The sequence below is a fragment of the Dama dama genome, chromosome 6 (genome assembly GCF_033118175.1).
Source record: "Dama dama isolate Ldn47 chromosome 6, ASM3311817v1, whole genome shotgun sequence".
Taxonomy (NCBI): domain Eukaryota; kingdom Metazoa; phylum Chordata; class Mammalia; order Artiodactyla; family Cervidae; genus Dama; species Dama dama.
In genome coordinates, this window is record NC_083686.1 from 21,112,468 (window position 1) to 21,134,706 (window position 22,239).

The window sequence follows — 22,239 nt, forward strand, 5'->3', positions numbered from 1 at the left end:
TCTACAGTAAGTCCCCTACACACTAACCTTCAAGTTGCAAATTTTCAAAGATGCAAACATGTGTTTTCCTGTCCCATCACTTAAGTTAGTTCAAGTGTCTGGCATACACTGTCACGTGCGTGCACCGTCTGCAAGTGGCTGGGCTCTTGTGTACTTTACTGTATAGCACAGTAGTACAGTATCTTCATTTCAAGCCCAGGATGTCCAGAAACAAGTGTAAAAGCAGCAGTGACAGGTATTATCAACCTGCTACAGTACAGTACTATATAGTTGATTGCGTTAGTTGGGTACTGAGGCTGATTTTGTTGGACTTTTGAGCCAACTGGACTTAAGAACAGGCTCCTAGAACAGAACTCATTCATGTGTAGGGAACTCACTGCTCTTCTCCTACTCCCCCATCCCCCTCTCTTTCCCTCTCCCCATCTCTTCCCCTCCTCCTCCTCCTCCTCTTCCTACAGTTCTCCTCTCCTCCTCCACTCTTCTCCTTCTCCTCTTTCTTCTTTTATGTGTCTGATGAAGAAACCATATGTCATTAGAATTTTTGACCTTCTGGATTTGGCTGTCTTTATACCTGGTGATGGGGCTTCCCTAGCGGCTCAGCAGTAAAGGCTCTGCCTACAATGTGGGAGCCGCAGTAGACATGAGTTCGATCCCTGGGTCAGGGAGATCCCCTGGAGTAGGGCACGGCAGCCCACTTCAGTATTCTTGCCTGGAGAATCTCATGGATATAGGAGCCTGGCGGCTTATGGTCCATAGCGTCACAAAGAACTGGACACAACTAAAATGACTTAGCAAGCATAGCATGGAAGACCTGATGACATTTAATATAATCCTGTGGTTTTTCTAGTTATATATTTAGAACTTTGATCAGATTCATCAAGTTTCCATAGTTTCAAGTTAATAGGTGTCAGTCTTACTGTAGCTTCATTGAGGGAAATGTAGTTTTTTTCTTTCTATCTCTGGCTGTTTTTACAGTTTTCTTCAGCTTTAAATTTTCAGAAGATATATGAAAATGTAGAAGGTATAGCTTCTTTTCACTCATCTTCTTTAGGATTACTAAAGTTTTATTAGTTTTTATCTAGTTTATAATATTTTTTAAAAAACTAGTATCTCTTCAAATTGTGTTTCCACTTCCTTCTCTCTCTCTTCTATATTAGAGCCCACGTGACAGGCATTTAGGCTTTTTATCGAGACCCATGTCTGTTACCTTTCCTTGGATGTTTTCCATCTTTCTTTTATTGCTTTAGTCTAACTGTTATCTGCTTGCTTCCCCAACAGCTCAACAATAAAGAATCCACCTGCAATACAGGACATTCAGGACACATGGGTTGAATTCCTGGGTTGGGTTGGGAAGATCCCCAGAGGAGGAAATGACCATGAGCTCTAGCATTCTTGTCTAGAAAATCCCATGGACAGAGGAGCCTGGCGGGCTAGAGTCAATGGGGTCACAAAGAGTCAGACATGACTTAGTGACTGAATACACAAACATATCTATTGTGCTCTAACTTTCTTCATATTTTTTAACACCAGAAATATTTTGTATTAGAGCATAGCCGATTAACAATGCTGTGACAGTTTCAGGTGAATGGTGAAGGGACTCGGCCATACATACACATGTATCTATTCTCTCCCAAATCCCCTACTTTCATTAATGGTATTTTTCACTTTTAAAATTTTTAATTTGGGCCTTATTATGGTTCTATGGTGAGTTACCAATACTGTCATTTATTTTCTTGTATCTGTTGCTCAGTTATTATAACTGGTAACTTCACTGTCTTGACACTTTTAGGCTCCCTTTTTATTATGTATTTGTTTTCCTCTCTTACTTTTCACTTGTGTTGTCTCCTGATACTTCTGGTAGTTACTGACTACATGTCAGGCACTGAGTATGAAAAGTTGTAGAAGTTCTGGATAAAGTCGTATTCTTTCAAAGATTTATTACTCTTCAGTTTGTTAAGAAGAGTTGGTATAAATTAAGGACTTCAATCCATTCAAGGACTGAGAGGAAGCAAAGTTGGGTATTGTGTTTTGTGGAATCTATTTTGAATTTGGTTTTAGTCATAGTATAGCTTTCCAGAGGTCTCAACTGAAAAACATGTTTTCCAGCACTCTTTGACACTTTGATACTCCCTTTCTCTTACGTCACTGTCCCTGTTGCTCAGTTGCTAAGTCATGTCCGACCCTTTGGTACCACACGCAGTGTAGCCCGCTAGGCTCCTCTGTCCATGGGATTGCCCAGGCAAGAATACTGCAGTGGGTTGCCATTTTCTTCTTCATGGGATCTTCCTGGATCAGCGATTCAACCCAATTGGCAGCCCTAAAATCCAGGATTTGTCCTTCCAGTTCTGTGAAAGAAACATAAAGACATGTCTGATTTACAAGCTAGGGAGGCTAATAAAACCTTTCAACTCTGCCATTGACCTCCAGAAGCAGCCACAGACATTACCTATGTAACCCAATGAGCACGGTGTGCACAACAGACCAGATCTGGCCCTCGGGTAGCAGTTTGTTGACCCCTGCTTTAGGTTATTGCTTTCTGCTTCACCTTAGTGCTGTGTCTGAAATTTGACTAATATTCTATGGGAAAGCTGGCAGAAAGAGTTGAGCCACCTAAATTTCTTTCTGGAATGTGAAGCTCTCAGATGCTGGCCACCTTGGTAATTCATTGATTAACTTTAAAACATTGTATTTATTTATCAATTTTTTTAATCCTGCCTTTATGATAATACTCAATAAAAGGGATGGCCTGATACAGATTACTCCATAATAGCCAGAAACAGAAGTTTCATCTACATACTCTCTTCTTTTTGATTATGAAACTGTGTTCCACACAACCCTGGTCTTGTTTGAGAGCTTCCGTGATTTCTAGCATGTCAGGATATTCAAGGTTTATCTCTTGTGTTTGGAGGAGGCCAGGTGCTACCAAGTTGACAGGCTGGCTTCACTTGAAAAATAAAGACATGAAGTAGGAGATAAGAAATACTTTTTAAATTGGAGGGAAGGGGGAGGGAAGCAGGGAGTGATTCAGATAAAGTGAACAGCAAATCAAAAACTTTGAAATGGGAGTTTGTGTGGAATGTTTTAGAAACAGTAAGAAAGCCAGCATGGCTAAAGCTGAAGAAAAAGGACAGTGGGTGGTGTGAGGCAGTAGGAGGAGAACCTGTTAAAGAGTAGAGGCATGCATATGGTATGAGGCCTAAAATTTACTAAGCATTCCTCAGTCTTCTATAGGTATATAATATAATAAAAATACTAACATTGTTAACAATTGAATGTAGAAAGGAGAAAGAATAAAGTTAATCTAAAAAATGTATAGACAATCTTTTCTAATTCTTATAATGATATGAACTAGATATTAATATTTCCACTTTATAGATGAAGAATGCTTTGATGCTTTGAAATGTCAACTAAACTATTCAAGATCATACAACTATTTTTAATAACAAGAGACAGAACTAAGAATCAAACTTCAGTGTTTTACATCTGTATGGCTTGTATTTCTCTATATGCCATCCTGGGAAATTTGGGAGGAAATAAGATCAGCAAACAGACAACTTTGCTTGTTCTGAATGAAAAGTCAAAGCAAGCACATGAGTGACTTAACAGAAGGTGAGGCCAAACAATCAAATGTCCTAGTCATAGAAAAGAGAAAATAAAGTAGGTGGGGGAGCTGGAGTGAGAATGTAAGTGAAAGTGAAAGTTGCTCAGTCATGTCCCACTCTTTATGACCCCGTGGACTATACAGGCCATGGAATTCTCTAGGTCAGAATACTGGAGTGGGGAGCCTTTCCCTTCTCCAGGGGATCTTCCCAACCCAGGGATCAAACCCAGGTCTCTGAGGGATGCATAATTTCAGTTTTCTTTATGGAATTAAGCAAATATTACATCTGAATACATAAAAAATTATTTGATATTCAAAGGGGAGAAACATTTGTTATGGCTCCCTCCAAAAGGTAAGTATTTCTGTATTAATATAAGATGAGTGAACAGAATACGAGGAGAATTAATCCTCCTCGTTGTGTGTGCCGATAGGGTAACACCTGACGTTTGCACAGATGGAACCACACCTCAAGAAGCAATAATGATCAAAGTGGAGTATGTATAAAAGAGAGTGGCCATGGTGATGGGGCAAAAAGTTGTCAGTACAGAAATACTTAGGAAAATGAGGATGTTTAGAGTGAAAGAGATTTTAGGAGAAATAGTGAAGTGACTTAGCAGCAGCAGCAGTGAATTAGTTGTTCTATTGAAAGGGTTATAAACAGATCTAGTGACTAGACTTATTCTGTCTTGTTTTAGAATTTATATATGTGTGTGTGTGTGTGTGTATATATATATATATATAAAATCCAGTTTTTCAGTTACTCAATCTGCTTGAAAAATGTAATCAGCTACCTCTGCAGTGGTTTTTAATATTTTGAGGATGCTGACGTTTTTGGGAATTAAGACATGAAAACTAACACACGAATCAAAAAATTTGGATGTAACTTCAGGGTGTTGTCTGATCCCTAAAGCTCCATTAAGCACTCCTATGGTATCTGTGGGGCTTCCATGGTGGCTCAGACAGTAAAGAATCTGCCTGCCATGCTGGAGACTTGGGTTCTATCCCTGGATTAGGAAGATCCCCTGGAGAAGGGCATGGCAACCCACTCCAGTATTCTGGCCTGGAGAATTCCATGGACAGAGGAGCCTGGCGAGCTACAGTCCATGGGGTCACAAAGAGTAGGACACAACTGAGTGACTAACACACGCATACAGTATCTGTGATCCCCAGTTGAGAACCCGGGAGAGACTGAGATTTCTCTGTTCTAGAAACATTTAAGTAGAGGTTGAGCAACCTCTATGGCCTGAGATTATAGTTGTTGTTGTTCAGTCATTCAGTCGTGTCTGACTCTGCGACCCCATAGACTGCAGCATGCCAGGCTTTTCTGTCCTTCACCATCTCCCAGAGTTTGCTCAAACATTGTAGAGAAGCATACTTTGATGAGCTTTGGCTATGGTCCTAAAATAAGTGTGAAAATTGCCAAATTAGCATGATATATCTGTATGTTCCCTCTCTTGATCACCTGTACAAGGGCATCCTTGTATTCTAAACAGTTATAAAAGCCTCATTACCTTGAAGCATTTCATGCATTGCACCTTTTAAATTATTTCCATGGTGTTAGAGTTGGCAAGAGAATACTTTGAACCTGGTGGCAACCATCTCCATCCAGGGGGGAAAAAAAAAGAAAAAGAGATGCAACCCAAGCCAGAACCACGATCTACTCTGCGAGACAATTTCTTTTATAAAATGCCAATATCCTCAAATGGCATCAAATTGTCATATTTATTTTGTTGACTCAGTTGGTTCCTAAATTGCAATTCAAATCACTTACTGGAATATTTCAACGTGTTAAAAATAATATCGAAGCAAACAAAGACTCATGCCTTTCTCACTTCATATAACCATTTTGTTTATGAATTTACATCCCACACAAACTTGTTTTATTTGGATGGCCAGTTTTTCAAAAATATTCTCTAAACTTCTCACAAGCCCAAGATTTTAACCTTTCATACAAACATATTTGCACTGATTTCTTTTTCTTCACTTTTAGTGTTCTGGTGCTTCTTTTAGTTAATTTTCAAATTATTTCTTATTTTGCAGTGTAGTCTCAGACAAAGAATGCTTGGTTGGAATTTGGAAGAATGTGTTCTAATTTCATTCCACGAACTGATTGACTAGATGATCTAAAAATATATCAACTAAACAGAGCCAAATCACAAGAAAATAAACACAATGTGTGAAAGATGGAAGAGGCGTAATAATGAATTAGTGGATAAAATGAATAAATGATTATATAAAATTCAATATCCATTATTTGTATGATTAAATGTTAAATCATTTATTATTTATAATTATTAAGATAATATATGACTACTGAGGAAGACCTGAATGTGGAGATATTTATAAGTAAAACACATTTTAAAATCTGTAACTCTAGCACCCTGAGATGCTAAAATTATGATGTAATAGTTCCTAGTCTTCTTTTATACTTACAAATATATCTCTCCATATCACATATTCATTTTGATTAGAAGCATATTTATACATAAGCTTATAGCTTAGTTTTCCACTAAGCAATATTCTCATGCAGTTGTTCTGAAAACAAAGTTTTTAATAGCTACATCATATATAGTTCACCAAATGAAGATGGCTTTTTAATGAGTCCTTTCTTTGGACATTTAGTTTTATTCAATTTTTAAAATAAGTATGACTGTGATGAATGAGCTTCCCAGGTGGTGTTAGTGGTAAAGAACCTGCCTGCCACTGAAGGAGACTTTAAGAGTCGGGAAGATCCCCTGGAGTAGGAAATGGGAACCCACTCCAGTATTCTCGTCTGCAGAATCCCTTTGACAGAGGAGCCTGGCAGGTTATGGTCCATAGGGTCACAAATAGTTGGACACAACTGAAGTGACTTAGTATGCACACACGTGATGAATAGCTTTGTCCGTAAATATTTAGAAACAGCAAACAGATAAAAGAATGTGAATGTTCCACGCTATTTGATATATACCACCAAAGTATCTGCCAGAAAGTTTGCCTATTTTTCAAATTAATTCTACCAGGCCACCACTACCCTGATACCAAAACCATAAAAGACATTACAAAAGAAGAAAAATTACAGGTCAATACCTTTGATGAATATAGATGTAAAAATCCTCAACAACATGTTAGCAAACTGAATCTAGAAATATATAAAAAGTATCATACACCATGATCAAGTGGGATTTATTCTAGGGATGAAGGGATGGTTGACTATCTGCAGTCAATTAATGTGATATGCCACATTAACCAAAGAAAGAATGAAAGTCATATGATCACCTCATTAGACATGGAAATAGCATTTGATAAAACTCCATATTCATTCATGATAAAAACCCTCATCAAAGTTGGTATAGATGGAACGCAACTCAATAAAATAAAGGCTATTTATGATATCTCATAGAGAAAAGAAAGCATTTCTTTTCAAATCAGAGACAAGGATGCCCATTCTTGCTACTTTTTATCTGACATAGTATTTGAAGTCCTAATCAAAGCAATCAGACAAGAAAAAGAATATGCAATGGAGAAAAAACAGTCTCTTCAATGAGTGGTGCTGGGAAAACTGTCCAGCTACATGTAAAAGAATGACTGCCACATTTTTTCTCTCTATATATAAAAGTAAACTCAAAATTGATAAAGGCCTAAATGTTAGACTGAAAAGCATAAAATTATTAGGAAAGAACATAGGTAGAATACTCTTAGACATAAATCATAGCAATATTTTTTTATCCATCTCATAAGACAATGGGAACAAAAACAAAAATAAACAAAGGGGATCTAATCGAACTTAAAAGGTTTTGCACTGCAAAGGAAACTGTCACCAAAATGAAAAGCCAACCTACTGCGTGGGGGAAAATAGTCACAAGTGATATGACTAATAAGGGGTTAAAGTCCAAAATATATGAACAGTTCATACAAATCAATATCAAAAAAACTGTCGAATTAAAGGATCAGCAGAAGATATGAATAGACATTTTTCCAAAGAAGACATACAGATAGATGGCCAACAGGCACATGAAAAGATGCTCAAAATCACCAATCATCAGGAAAATGCAATCAAAACCAAAATAAGATAGTACTTCACATCTGTTAGAATAGCTATCATCAAAAAGACCACAAATAAAAAATGTTGGTAAAGATATGGAGCAAAGAGAACTCAAGTACACTTCTGGTGGGAATGTCATTGGGGCAGCTACTATGGAAACAGTAGGGACTTTCCTCAAAAAACTAAAAAACAGAACTAACCATGAATACAAGAAATAACAATGAAACTGTTAGTCGCTCAGCCATGTCCGACTCTTTGCGATACTATGGACTGTAGCATACCAGGCTACATTGTCAATGAAATTCTTCAGGATAGGATACTGGAATGGGTAGCCATTCCCTTATCCAGGGGATCTTCCCCACCCAGGGAGAGAATCCCCGTCTCTCGCTTTGCAGGCAGATTCTTTACTATCTGAGCCACCAAGGATAGTATGGTCCGGCAATTCCACTCCTGGGTATATATCTGAGTAAACTGAAAACATTAATTTGAAAAGACATGCACCTCAATGTTCATGGTGCATTATTTATAATTAAAAAAAGTGAAAATTAGCCATTTGCAACAACATGGATGGACCTGCAGGGTAATAGGACTTCCCAGGTGGCACTGCTGCTGCTGCTAAGTCACTTCAGTCGTGTCTGACTCTGTGCGACCCCATAGACGGCAGCCCAGCAGGCTCCCCCGTCCCTGGGATTCTCCAAGCAAGAACACTGGAGTGGGTTGCCATTTCCTTCTCCAGTGTGTGAAAGTGAAAAGTGAAAGTGCAGTCGCTCAGTCGTGTCCGACTCTTAGCGACCCCATGGACCGCAGCCTACCAGGCTCCTCCGTCCATGGGATTTTCCAGGCAAGAGTACTGGAGTGGGGTTCATTGCCTTCTCCACCCAGGTGGCACTAGTGGTGAAGAATTCACCTGCCAACTCATGAGATACAAGAGATGTGGGTTCAATCTCTGGGTTGCGAATATCCCCTGGAGAAGGAAATGGCAACCCACTCTAGTATTCTTCCCTGGAGAATCCCACGGACAGAGGAGCCTGGCAGGCTATGGTCCCTAGAGTCACAAAGAGTCAGACACAAATGAAGTGACTTGCATGCACGCACACAGGGTAATAAACCTAGTAAAATAAATTAGAGAAAGACAAATACTGTTTTCACTTATATGTGGAATCTAAAAAATAAAACAAACAAATGAATATAACAAAAATAGAAATGGACTCACAAATATAAAGAATAGAATATTGATCACCAGTGGGGAGAGAAAAGTAGAGAGGGACAATATCGGTGTAAAGGATTAAGAAGAACAAACTAGTAAATACAAAATAAATAAGCTATAAGGATATATTGTACAGCACAGGGAATATAGCCAATATCTTATAACAACTTAAAATGGAATGTACTCTATAAAATATTGAATTACCATGTTGTACACTGAAATTAATACAAGTTATAAATCAACTATACTTCAATAAAAATCTTTGTCCAAAGAAGCATTTTTGCAAAAAAAAAAAAAAAAGGGAGAGAGAAAATAAACTTTAACTACAATACTTACAAATGTATATATTTATTGTATGTATGTAGAAAAAGTGTGAAAGGATTTATGCCACTGGATGAAGGCACAATGATTTTTGGTTTTTATATGCACTTGTTTGAATTAGTATTACTTTTATTTTTCAAAATATAAGTATTACTATCCTTCCCATAAGGAGATATTTGTCTCTGTCATATTTTCGTGACCATGAGGTTAATTCTTGTGCCTGGAAAATTTAACTTTAGCTGTTTGGATTCCTTAACTTAATACTAAATTTAATAAATACACATCACAGATCTATTTTACTTAAGGTTTTAAATTCAAATTTTAAGTTATTTTAAATGTTTCTTCATTATTCTTTTTCTAAATTGAGTAAATTTTAACAACATCTTTCAAGAGAGTTTTGTTTAGTGTTTAATCAGTATAATGTAAACAAATTCAAATTTCTTAACAATCCCCACATTGACAAACTTAATTAAATATCTTGAAACACTTTCAACTATAGTTCATGTATAAATTTGTGATTAACTTTCTTTCATAGTAATTCAATTATTCTCAGTTAGTAGTTTTCTACAGCACTTATGTAACTTTCCTAACCCAACTATATTAAACTCTGAAGCATAATTACATTTAAGACTTATTAATAACATGAAAACTTCTTTTATAACTTTTGATCTACAAATTGTAAGTCTCAAAAAATTACTCAGATACACATATAATTGGAATCTAAGGCTCACCTGCTAAATACTATTTCGAAATCTCTCATTCAAAGTGTCTAAATATCAAAAAAAAGACAGAAAATTATCACAAAAATATGTATTTCTAGTTTAACAAATACATAATAAGGTTATCCTTATAATTTACTCTGTATAACCTACACTTGTAATTTTAATACTTCTCGTGTTTTAAAGTGTGGTGCTAGATAAGACTCTTGAAGAGTCCCCTGGACTGCAAGGAAAGCAAACCCATCAATCCTAAAGAAAATCAACCCTGAATATCCATTGGAAAGACTGATACTGAAGCTGAAGTTCCAATACTTTGACCACCTGATGCAAAGATCTGACTCATTGGAAAAGATCCTGATGCTGGGAAATATTGAGGGAAGGAGGAGAAGGGGACGACAGAGGAAAAAATGGTTGGATGGCATCACCAACTCAATGGACATAAGTTTGAGCAAACTCTGGGAGACAGTGAAGGACAGGGAGGTCTGGTGTGCTGCACTGTGGTCCATGGGGTTGCAAACAGTGGGACACGTCCTAGCGACTGAACCACAGCAATCTACCACGGAAAAAATAAAATTGGGATCACCATTTTTTGCTGAGTAAAAGAAAAAATAGACTGCAGACATCCAGATGGATTTTTTTCCTTGCCAATGAGGGACACACTGGGCCACTGGTTGCTATAACAACCAGGGATTCAAGTCTTACCTGATATCGGCTAAGAGCACCAACTCAGGTCTCTCAATTCAGGAAACTTAAGCAGAAAATATCGTCTGTCTGGTTTGTCACACCCTACTCACTTTCCTACTTACTAGGATTCCATGTATCTCTGCTCCATGCTATTCTGAATTTGTTTCATATTCTAGCAGTATGCCAGGCCACAATTCTTAAATAATATTGAAATGATACTTGATTACATCCCATATATGAGAGTTATGCTGATTCTGTGGTTATATCACTAAAATCATAGTAATGATAGTTATAAATAATTCATATTAGGAAAATGTACTTTCTCAAGTGGTTTAGAGAAATATTAATCTAATTATATGTGAGATTTAGTTTAATGACTTATGTAGAGTCACTATTTTATCCAGCCTAGGAAATGAGTTCCCTGAAATGGAGCATCATCTGAATAAGAGCTGAATGAAATTAACAGCACTTATTCCCCCAAGCAACTGTGTTCCATGTCTTTATATGTCAGTCATATCCTCTTTTCTTCACATCCTCTGAAGCAATCAGAGGCTTGCACCGCACTTTTTCTGGCAACTCTTGACATTTTTGTCACTAGTCTCCTTTGATGTTTATAACGTCCTTTGTAAAGAAAATTTTTTCACTAGTATCTTAGTGACTACTGATTGCCATAATTTGCTTATTTGGTTATCTTAAATGTGTTTCTCTCCCTGCCAAATCAGTAAAATGTTAGACTTCCATATCCTATACGACTTGCCTACCTTTGATTAGCCAGAAATGACAGGTCAAAACCAGTCATAATAACCTGAATTACTGGCGAACAACACTCAGGACAGCAATTACAAAAATGTGGCAGTTATAACTAAGAGTCCTCTGATCATTTTTTCTTTTTTCTACAATAACAAAAATGTTGGCTGAATCTGTCTTTATTCATCAAAGACTAAATTTTTTAGAGTCCCTTGCAGCTAGGAATGGCCATTTGCCTAGGCTTTCTAAAAAAAAATGGGATGTGAGAGGAAGCAACTTCTAGTCATTCTCTTAAATAGAGGTGCCCATGGCCACACCCTTTCTGTTCTCCTTGTCCATGTTAGCTGGAGTTATGGCAGGGGTCAGAGGAGTCTCCGTGGAGTACATGATGGACATAGTGGAAGACATCTATTTCGGGTGGCTGAGCAACAACATGGAAGGAACATGGGTCTCTACCAATCAGACCTAGATGCTTGCAGTCAGCCTAGATGCGTCAGTGAGATTTTAAAAAATATATGTTATACATTACCATTTATTATTACTTAGACAAGCTTCTAACTAATAATATAAATTGAAAAGATGCACACAATATACCAAAGTGCTTTTTATTGGTTGAGATCATGTAACAGCTTATATTCAACTGAACTGATTGAGTAGGAGAACAAATTTAGTTATATTAACTCTGTCATCCAGTATTGCAATTAATGTTTCTATGTGTAAAATGTTCCTGTATCAAATACCTATACTTCTTAGCAAATATGGATTTATCTCTTTATCAGTGGGAGGTAAATAAATTTGACCTGTGCCTGATCCTTGGAAAAAGAATATACATCAATTCTGGCTTTAACATATTAAATTACGTAGAGAGTCAATTCTTCATCCCTAATTCCAGAAAGAATGAAGGGATGGAGCCAAAGCAAAAACAACACCCAGTTGTGAATGGGACTGGTGATAGAAGCAAAGTCTGATGCAGTAAAGAGCAATATTGCATAGGAACCTGGAATGTTAGGTCTATAAATCAAGGCAAATTGAAAGTGCTCAAACAGGAGATGGCAAGAGTGAACATCAACATTCTAGGAATCAGCAAACTAAGACAGACTGGAATGGCTGAATTTAACTCAGAGGACCATTATATCTACTACTGTGGACAAGAATCTCTTAGAAGAAATGGAGTAGCCATCATGGTCAACAAAAGAGTCCAAAATGCAGTACTTGGATGCAATCTCAAAAATGACAGAATGATCTCTATTCATTTCCAAGGCAAACCATTCAATATCACGGCAATCCAAGTCTATGCCCCGACCAGTAATGCTAAAGAAGCTGAAGTTGAACGGTTCTATGAAGACCTACGTGACCTTCTAGAACTAACAACCAAAAAATATGTCCTTTTCATTATAGGGGACTGAACTGCAAAAGTAGAAAGTCAAGAAACACCTGGAGTAACAGGCAAATTTGGCCTTGAAGTACAGAATGAAGCAGGGCAAAGGCTAATAGAGTTCTGCCAAAAGAACGCACTGGTCATAGTAAACACCCTCTTCCAACAACACAAAAGAAGACTCTACACATGGACATCACCAGATGGTAGACACTGAAATTAGATTGATTATATTCTTTGCAGGCCAAGATGGAGAAGCTCTATACAGTCAGCAATTCTTAGGTAGATGATAAGAAGTCCAGGGTCCCCAAGGAGGAGAAAGGGGACTGGGGTTCTCAAGGAGGAGAAAAGGACAAACTATTTTTTGTACATTCCTTAGTCTTAGTCACATAAAACGGTTTTTTTTTTTTTTCTTTAAACCCAGAGCTATGATTACACAACAAAACAACTCAGCTTAAACTCTGTGCTAAGGATTATATAATAACAATGTATCCTGCTTCAGGACATGTTTCTCCTTCTTAAGAACCTTCTGCCTAATCCTGTCATCTTAAAATGTATATTGTAGGAGTGAGTCTGGTAAGATCTTTTTATTGTTAGTTCTAATCCTGTCATCTTAAAATGTAAATTGTGGGAGTGGGTCTGGTAAGAACTTTACAACCTTGAAACATTCTTTTGATTTACTATAATAACCAATTGAAAAAGTATATAGCTCCCTTGCTAAGACTAGTGAGGGGGGCACTCTCCGCCTTCTGATGTCTATGTCAGAAGCTATTTCTGTCCTTTTTCACTGTAATAAAACTTCTGTCACACAAGAACCCTGACTGGTCAAGCCTGGTCCCTGATCCTGAAGCTAAATTTCCTTCTTCGGAGATCACAAATCTGACATGGTTCACTCTAAGCTATCATTACAAAATATGCCTCAAAAATAACTCTAGAAGATGGCAGTAACCTAACATTAAAAGAAGGAGCTCCAGAGCAAAAGAGGCCTGTGTTTAAATTATGGCTATTTTAAGACATCAGCTGTCTCACACATTTCAACCAAATTAGAGGACCTCTACAAAGAGGAGCCAAAGAGAAAGGAGTTATCTCAAAAAGATTTGTAAATATGACTTGTCTAAATGGAGTCAATGTCATACAAATCCATGGAAGGCCCTAAAATCCTTGAAAAAGTTCTATTAGTACAAACATTTCAAGCTTGGTGAAAAGGACAGTGATGTACTTAGTCGCTCAGCTGTGTCTGACTCTTTGTGACCCCATGGACTGTGGCCCGCCAGGCTCCTCTGTCCATGGAATTCTCCAGACAAGAATACTGGAGTGGGTTGCCATTCCTTTCTCCATAGGACAGAGGAAGTACAAAATGAAAGGAGGCTGTGGGATCGCCACCCTCTCGTAACCGAAATTCTACTGCCAATAAGCAGGTGGACAAACTACCCATCTGCAAACTTCTTTTCATAAAAAGAATGACTTAGAGGGTGAAACACAGAGCCAGGAGACTGGAATGAAGACCACAGAGAATTATTCACAACCTTTAACAAAGCAGTCAAGGAACTCCAGATTACAGAACTGCTTTGGACCAGTGATTCAGTTTGACCTTCCATTTCTCTTCTTTTGAGCCAGAATGTTTACAACTATCATCTGATACACTTGTCTCATCAGATACATTGGGAATGTTGTGAACACACTACTTTTTACTTTAACAAGTCCACGGAGGGAGGGCAGTATGTCCTAGGAGTTGTATTTATGGATTATAGAAGAAACCTCATCTGTACCTTCATTAAGAACATTTGGATGATGAAATGCTTGTACTTTAAGCTAAGGAGAGCACCAAAGAATTGATGCTTTTGAACCATGGTGTTGGAGAGTCCCTTGGACTGCAAGGAGATCAAACCAGTCCATCATAAAGGAAATCAGTCCTGAATATTCTTTGGAAGGACTGATGTTGAAACTGAAACTCTAATACTTTGGCCACCTGATGAGAAGAACTGACTCACTGGAAAAGACCCTGATGCTGGGAAGAGAAGGAAGAGAAGGGGATGACAGAGGATGAGATGGTTAGATGGCATTACCAACTTGATTAACATGAATTTGAGCAAGCTCTGGGAATTGGTGATGGACAGGGAAGCCTGGTGTGCTGCAGTTCATGGAGTCTCAAAGAGTCAGACACAACTGAGCAACTGAACTGAACCAAACAACAAATGAGCTTGGAGGAGGTCCTCAGGCTTCAGATAAGAACCAGGCTTTGTAAGACCCTGAACAGTAGACTGAGCTGGGCATGTACTTATGACCTATAAGACTGTGAGATAATAAATGGAAATTTAGCCACTAAGTTCATGGTAACATGTTGCACAGCAATACAAATCTAATACAAAAGTGAAAGTGTTAGTTGCTCAGTCGTGTCTGATTCTACTAATAAACTGTGTCACCCTCAGTAAAATTCTATAACAGACTCACTAAGCCTCAGTTAGTGAATCAGTAAAATAGGATAGTAATACCTCTTTTATAATACCTCATACTACAATGTATCAAATGAAATAATTCTCATTAAGCCAAAGTGAAATGTCAGGTACCTGGTAAGCAATTAACAATAGGTACACATCTTCCCTGGTGGCTCAGAGGGTAAAGCGTCTGCCTGCAATGTGGGAGACCTGGGTTCAATCCCTGGGTCAGGAAGATCCCCTGGAGAAAGAAATGGCAACCCACTCCAGTATTCTTGCCTGGAGAATTCCATGGACGGAGGAGCCTGGTGGGCTACAGTCCACAGGGTGGCAAAGAGTCGGACACGACTGAGTGACTTCACTACTTTCAGTTTCACACATCATTATGGGGCTTCCCAGATGGTGCTAGTAGTAAAGAACCTGCCTGCCAATGCTGGTTTGATCCCTGGGTCAGGAAGATCCCCTGGAGGAGGGCGTGATCAATCCACTCCAGTATTCTTGCCTGGAGAACCCCATGGACAGAAAAGCCTGGCAGGATACAGTCCATAGCGTCTCAGAGAGTTGGACACGACTGTAGTGACCGAGCATGCACGCATACATTATTTCCAAGAAAATCATTAAAAAAAAAACCTTAATTTTTTTTTCTTGTAACTGACTATATTGACCTCTTTCAAAGGCTTAACCTAAGGTTACCTAATCTGCTCTGCTCACCTACTTATTCTCTACCTTTGGAAAGCATTGCTGTACATCATAGATCAAATTCAAATGTCTCTTTCTGCCAAAAGCTTTACTTGAATCCTCTCAGCATTAATCAGTCCATCCTCTGAGCAACCACAGTCTTTGTTATTTGCAGTTGTATTCAAGGCATACTTTATTTTATCCTATATCTGGCTATCTGCATGTCTATATTCCCCTTAAATGGGAAGATGTTTGTAATCAGTTTTATTCTTCTTGGTATCTCTGTCTTGGACCTTTGGCCCCAGAATCTAACAAAGCCATCTGGTAGAGAGTACACACTTAAATTACATAGTGAAATAAAATGAATCAAAGGAAGGAAATTCTATATCATGTATTCAGTTAAAAAAACACTTTGAATTTAACATAACAAAAATGGTGGTTTTCTATATACTTGTAATGGTTAAAAGTTGGACCTATGTAGGCAAAGCAAATAGAATAGGTCTGTGAATAATAAACTTATTTTCATGTTTCAAATATGAATCTACCTTTAATGTTGCTACTAGTAACTTCAGGCCATTTTTTATATAGAATGGAACATCCAGATATTTATAAAATCAAATGATTTTTTAGTAGATATGAATGAAATATTATCTGGATCAACTGAATTTTTTATATTTCCACTGATTTTATTCTTGTAAGAGATTGTACAACCCCTTAACCTTAGCCATTTAAGCCATATATACTCAAAATAGTAAACAGACACAAATTGCTGTTAGGTGATGCCTTCCTACTTCTCAGGGGTATTGAAGATGTTGAAGATGTGTTTTCAGCTTCTGGGAATGTGTGTGGAAATCTCTATGCTTTTAAAAAGCTGTGATTTAGAATGTTAGGTAGCATTTTTAAAGTTTTGTTACTGATGATTCAGCCTTCTTGAAAGGGAAAAAATGGATTCCATTTATGTTGATGGTACTCTGGACTGCACTTATTAAAAATCTCTGACTTGCCAAACTGAAAGTACTAAATATATTTTCATGTCCAAGGCAAACAAACTATGTACAATCAGAAATACTGCATTCTACTTGAAATTATGGCACAAGCTTTAAAATATCAATGCTAATATTAATTTATTGGACTAAAGATATATATAGAGTAATTAAAATGAAATGATAACTAATTAGTGAAACAAAAGAGAGATTCTATTTTGATAACAGAGTTGTGTTTGATAAATGGTAAGTGGAATAATCAACTTGAGTTCTTCAAAAGAATGAAAATAATCCAATAATAAAGCAATAAGTCAGGGGATGAAAATCATAAGAGGATACAATTCAATACTGAAAATAATACTAAGCCTGTTATTGCCCTTATTACATCATTTAGGGGTTATAAAAATGCAACAAGATTCATAGTTGCTTAAAGGTAACTCAACTTCTCTAAACCTCAGTTTCTTCATCCATGCTGCTGCTGCTGCTAAGTCGCTTGAGTCACGTCTGACTCCGTGCGACCCCACTGAAGGCAGCCCACCAGGCTCCCCTGTTCCTGGGATTCTCCAGGCAAGAACACTGGAGTGGGTTGCCATTTCCTTCTCCAATGCATAAAAGTGAAAGTGAAGTCGCTCAGTCGTCGGACTCTTCACGACCACATGGACTGTAGCCTACAAGGCTCCTCAATCCGTGGGATTTTCCAGGGAAGAATACTGGAGTGGGCTGCCATTTCCTTGTCCAGGGGATCTTCCCAACCCAGGGATTGAAGCTGGGTCTCCCGCATTACAGGCAGACGCTTTACCGACTGAGCCACCAGGGAAACCCTAAAAGGTAAAATCTACTCCTTTAAAATATCCACATACACACAATTTTTAACAAGATGACTCTCCACTTAAGATTCTTAATTCAAGGAGTTAAATAGCAATGAGGCAGGCTTCAGCAATATGTGAACTGTGAACTTTCAGATGTTCAAGCTGGTTTTAGAAAAGGCAGAGGAACCAGAGATTAAATTGTCAACATTTGCTGGATCATCAAAAAAGCAAGAGAGTTCCAAAAAAACATCTATTTCTGTTTTATTGACTATGTCAAAGCCTTTGACTGTGTGGATAACAATCAACCATGGAAAATTCTTCAAGAGATGGGAATACCAGACCACCTGACCTGCCTCTTGAGAAACCTATATGCAGGTCAGGAAGCAACAGTTAGAACTGGACATGGAACAACAGACTGGTTCCAAATTGGGATAGGAGTACATCAAGGCTATATATTGTCACCTTTTTTATTTATCTTATATGCTGAGTACATCATGAGAAATGCTTGGCTTGAGGAAGCACAAGCTGGAATCAAGATTGCCGTGAGAAATATCAATAACCTCAGGTATGCAGATGACACCACCCTTATGGCAGAAAGTGAAGAAGAACTAAAGGGCCTCTTGATGAAAGTGCAAGAGGAGAGTGAAAAAGTTGGCTTAAAGCTCAACATTCAGAAAACTAAGATCATGGCATCTGGTCCCATCACTTCATGGCAAATAGATGGGGAAACAGTGGAAACAGTGGCTGACTTTATTTTTTGGGGCTCCAAAGTCACTGCAGATGGTGACTGCAGCCATGAAATTAAAAGACACTCCTTGGAAGGAAAGTTATGACCAACCTAGATAGCATACTAAAAAGCAGAGACATTACTTTGTCAACAAAGGTCTGTCTAGTCAGGGCTATGGTTTTGCCAGTAGTCATGTATGGGTGTGAGAGTTGGACTATAAACAAAGCTGAGCACCGAAGAATTGATGCTTTTGAACTGTGGTGTTGGAGAAGACTCTTGAGAGTCCCTTGGACTGCAAGGAGATCCAACCAGTCCATGCTAAAGGAGATCAGTCCTGGGTGTTCCTTGGAAGGACTGATGTTGAAGCTGAAACTCCAATATTTTGGCCACCTGATGTGAAGAGCTGACTCATTTGGAAAGACCCTGATGTTGGGAAAGATTGAAGGCAGGAGGAGAAGGGGATGACAGAGGATGAGGTGGTTGGATGGCATCACCGACTCAGTGGACATGAGTTTGAGTAAACTCTGGGAGTTGGTGATGGACAGGGAGGCCTGGCGTGCTGCGGTTCATGGGGTCGCAAAGAGTCGGACACGACTGTGCGACTGAACTGAACTGAATCCCTTACCCCTCTCCTGTTCCTTCTGGCAAGTATTTTTTCAAGTTCTGCTTCTCTGCCATTCTCTCTATTCTGTCTTTCTGAAACTTATAGTAGATTTGTGCTCAACATCTCATTTATGACTGTCATCTGTGTGTCATAACCACTCTATTAATTATAAAATTTTATATCTCTGCACAGCATTCTGGCTAATTTTTGAAATGTTCTGAATTACTAATTTTCTCTTCCATTTCTTTAAAGCTATTTTATCTGTCCCTTGAGGTTTTCACCTCCTTTAATTGCAGTATTTTTATTATGTTCTAGAAGCTCATGTTAGTTATTTTAAAATTTAACATTTTTTATACTGTCTTGTTCTTTCTGATGACCCACTTATTTTATTTGTTAAATCTGTTCATTTAAAAACACTAATTTTAAGCTCTCAATCTAATTATCTTATATTGTTGCAACTCTAGTTATTATGTTTATGTTTACCAATTACTCTATAGCAAATTTTCTTGATATGTTTTATAAAGTATAAGGCTTCCTGAACCACATGGATGGCGTAAATTTTGACCTCAACATGGGCTAGGCTCACATTCAGCAATTATTTCTCATATAGTCATTTTTCCCCCTTCCTATGGATCTTTGCATCAGATGGCCAACATACTGGATCTTCAGCTTCAGTATTAACAGCAGGTGGAGAAGTGGGCAGCAGAGGATGAGATGGTTGGGCAGCAATACTGACTCAATGGACATGAGTTTGAACAAACTCTGGGAGATGATGAAGGACAGGGAAGCCTGGTGTGCTGCAGTCCATGGGGTCACAGAGGTCAGACATGACTTAGTGACTGAACAACATCCAGAATCTTGGAAAAAACAGGCAGCCTCCCTGTGCCATTAGGCAGATTACTTCTAGTTCAATCTTTCACTAAGTGGATATGTCACAGATTGGTTTCTCTGAAATACAGACTGAAAAAGAGTTTAGTCCTCAAGTCATTTGTTAGGAATGCTCTTGGGATTAACATCTCTGGAAGGAAATGGAAGGAAACAAGTATGGACAGTGGAGAAGTTGAGCTGTGATGCAGTTCTGTTAAATGCCTCTCCTGACCTGACGTGTGGTTTTGGAGTTGCAATGGCCCTTGATAGCTGTTTCTTCACCGAAGAAACAGGATCAGGCCCTTATACCCCTGCTGATTAGTCACTGGGAGCCCTGGAAAAGGGACACAGCTTTGGTGAAATAGCTCTCTTTAGCTGAGACAATTTCCAAAGGGGGGGTAGCAAAGGTCTCTCTGCCAGGCATTCCTAACAACTGGAACAATAAATCTTTTATTAAAAGGGGATCTAGAAGTATATCATTCTCCACACTACAGACATCAAAGGCCCCAATTCCCCTCTTCCAGTGGGTTCGAGACTTCATCTCCTATTCCTATTTGAGCATTAAATTTACGCTCTAATTTACTGACATCAAAATTACAAGCTCCCTTCCCACGGCATTCTACCTCCCACACCAGGACCAGGTGCATTAATAGTTCATGAGCTTCCAGTTCCTGTTTATATAATTACTGGAGTCATCCAAACCAAGATATTTTTGGAAGTCCACTTACACTTGGACGGCAGGACTGTCCTAGGCAAAAGGGGAAGCATATTATTTATTTCAAGTATCTTTCTTTCTTGTGATTTTTAACCATGAGGTCAATTTTTGGTTTTTATATTTCATCCTCAGCATTTCTATGGATATGTGGGAAGTTTTTCATGTTATCCTAGTTCATCAACTTGCAAGAAAAGATATGTAGATTTTCAACTTTTAAACTTAACCTGAATTGATCAGAACTGCATCAAATATAATATATGCACATACGGTTAAGTTTTATACCAAGTTAAAATCCAGCACCATTTATAGAACAATTAACCACTTATCTACTGATTTAAAATGATACTTTATTATATTTGACTCCCAAACACACATAAACATGCATAAAGATATTCATACTTCTGTTCTTGTATTTTCTATTCATCCCTATTAATCTGCTTATCTATTTCTGTACCAATACCACATTGTTAAATATTGTAGATTTGTGGGTTTTTCTTTTTTAGTATACAAGATCCTCTATGGCCTCTTAACATAGGCTATTACCTAAAAGAAATACTAAAATCATCTTTAAAACTGCATAGAATTCTACCGGAAATTGGATTGGAGCCTATTACATTATTTGGAACCTCCATATTTTTGGTAAGCTGTCTAATTATTTTATATTTAAGTTTTGTCCCTTATAGAGTTGATCATTGTAGATACAGAGAAAATCTTTTATTTTTTTCTATATATAATGCATAGTCATCTACTTCACTAAATATCCATTTTAGTACTTATACCTTGGGTATTTGGACCTAAGGTGAAGCTTTCTCTTTTCTCCCCCTTCCATACAAATATATCAATTTTTCAGTTTTGAATAGTGTAGCACATCATAACCATGCTGATAATAACCACAGGAAGTAATGCATGATTGTGGTTTCTTTAGTAGTCTAATTCTAAGCAAAATTCCACTGTGGTTTAGTTTACAGGAGAGTCCTCCTATATTTTCCTTTGTATAAAAACAAAGACCACCGTAATGACCACCCAGAATTAAAGGACTTGTTGCTAAGAGGATATGGAGAGAGAAGAAAAAAACATTTGCTTAAACATATGCTCTTGTTTATATTATACTCTGAGGCAAATTTAAATTGAGATTTTAAAATAAAATGCAGCTTCTATTTGATATATTTCTAGAACATCTGCTGTGAGAGACAATGCTACAAATCAAAATGCACTCATCCAGGATCAGAAGAACTTTCAAATGACAGTCTTCCAATAACTGAATTACTATCAAAATGAGTATGGGGACAGGAAAAAATTAATTATACGTGTAACAGTTGCATCTCCCCCACCACCAAAAACAGTAATTTGTTCATCACAGGTTACCCATTCTTCTGGAGTCTCGGTATTCTAGTCATCCTGAACATTTCTCAGTTCTCCCAAGACACCATGGCAACTCTTGGTTCTGGGGCATTTCACATTTTACTTTCCTTCCTGCCCTTCTCTTCCCCCATCCATCACATCTGTCCACCAATCAGGTATTAGTTTAGATGCCTTGTTGTCCAGGAAGGCTTCTCTGGTGAACTCTTTGGGGGGGGGGGGGGGCGGGTCTCTGCCATTCTCTCTCATTTTAACCTGTACTTCTCCTCACACTTTTATTTTGTTTCTTATATTTTTTTTTTGTCCCTAAAAAATGTTGAATTTTGAGGAGATGGGGAATTCTTGTTTAGAATTGTATCTTCAACAGCCAACAAGGAGCTTGTG

The 22,239-nt window shown here is 37.9% G+C and overlaps 1 protein-coding gene and 1 non-coding gene across 3 annotated transcripts in view; both read right to left on the reverse strand.

The window, feature by feature from the left end:
* CFAP299 (cilia and flagella associated protein 299) overlaps positions 1-22,239 on the reverse strand; it is a 637,609-nt gene that overhangs the window by 179,276 nt on the left and 436,094 nt on the right. The window lies entirely within an intron of this gene.
* TRNAY-GUA (transfer RNA tyrosine (anticodon GUA)) lies at positions 17,520-17,591 on the reverse strand. The gene has a single exon. It is a non-coding gene; the product is annotated as a tRNA-Tyr (tRNA).